Source organism: Haplochromis burtoni, unplaced genomic scaffold (assembly GCF_018398535.1).
Source record: "Haplochromis burtoni strain Fernald_Lab_line unplaced genomic scaffold, NCSU_Asbu1 Contig_1363, whole genome shotgun sequence".
In the NCBI taxonomy this organism is placed as follows: Eukaryota; Metazoa; Chordata; class Actinopteri; order Cichliformes; family Cichlidae; genus Haplochromis; species Haplochromis burtoni.
In genome coordinates, this window is record NW_024583724.1 from 7,126 (window position 1) to 8,361 (window position 1,236).

General features: G+C 38.3%; 1 long non-coding RNA gene across 1 annotated transcript in view; it reads left to right on the plus strand.

Annotated features, from left to right (window-relative positions):
• The first annotated feature begins 142 nt into the window (after positions 1-142).
• Positions 143-1,236, plus strand: part of LOC121811856 — a 22,138-nt gene continuing 21,044 nt past the window's right edge. The window contains exon 1 of the long non-coding RNA XR_006053615.1: positions 143-672. This is a non-coding gene — a long non-coding RNA (uncharacterized LOC121811856). The remainder of the gene's footprint in view (positions 673-1,236) is intronic.

A 1,236-nucleotide genomic window follows, 5' to 3' on the forward strand; every position in this document is an offset into this window, starting at 1 on the left:
ATAGCAGAACTGAGTTGGGCATGCACAGGATGAGTCACATCATTTGAAACTTAGCCCTGATTGGAGAAATTGGAAGTGTTACAACTGACCCACGTTACAACTATCCCAGGTCTCCCCTACAATTTAAATTCTGAGTCTTTTTCGTTGCTGCGCTCTTACGTACAGAATGAGCGCTTGTTGCACCACTGCAAGGTTTAAACTCTTAACCTTGAAACATGAGCTGATGGGGGCAACGCGGCTGTAGGATTTTTGTGTGTGTTCGGGGGAAATCTTCCTGTAAACTGATCAGGGTGTTGGGAAAAGTAAAAAAAAAAATGTCGGTCAGTGGTTTCAGCTTGTGCTGCGACCGACACTCCCGCTGACTAAATGTCCGTTTAATCATTAACAAGAGGTCTCTGTGTGTGTGTTTTTTCAGTCCGTAAACCTGCTCACTGGAAGGTGATCTCTGGCTTGTCCTTGTGCCCAGAGAAGCTAGTTCGCCTGCTTCACCTTCTGCTTTTACCGCCGGCTTTTTAAAAAACTTTCTCCTACAGAGACACAGCTGACGGTAAAGATTTCCTGTCTGCCTTCATGCCAGCAATGCAAATTCAAGAAAGCGAAAGCACCGAATAAGCTATAAAGAGTGAAGCACAAAAACAGCGGAAGTTTTATTAACCGAGGAATCGGCCAGAGGTAAGTTGACTTTTCTTTCCCCCTCATTCGGTCATTGTTAGTAGCAAACCTTTATTATATAAAATAATATAATGTAATAAAATAAAATCACTATATATATATATATACTGTGAATGCATTCAGCAAGTAGCATATTTTTGGCATCTATATGCACATATAGTAAAAGAGTTGTTGGAGGTTTGACCTCTGCTTCTTAATCCACATCAGAAGTTATAGAATTTTAGTCACTGCAGTCATTTCTAGTAAATTATGAAGACATGTCAAGTCATGATCATGTAACACATAGTTAGAATTATTATTATTATTATAATGACTTGAATAAAAAGTGATTGTTTTTAGTTTTTTTTTCTTTATCTCATGACTCTGCAAATATCCAAATGACATTTTTGGATGTCATTTTTTGTACATTGGTCCAGAGCTACATCAAACATGTAGCATCTGTCAAAACAGTCACTGACCATTTTTTGTTCATTGACTGACTTCTTTAATATTGAACTCCTCTCCTTGGTTTTAGTTTTTTGTTGTTGTTGTTGTTTTTTAAAAACAGCCAGAGAGAGACAGGGG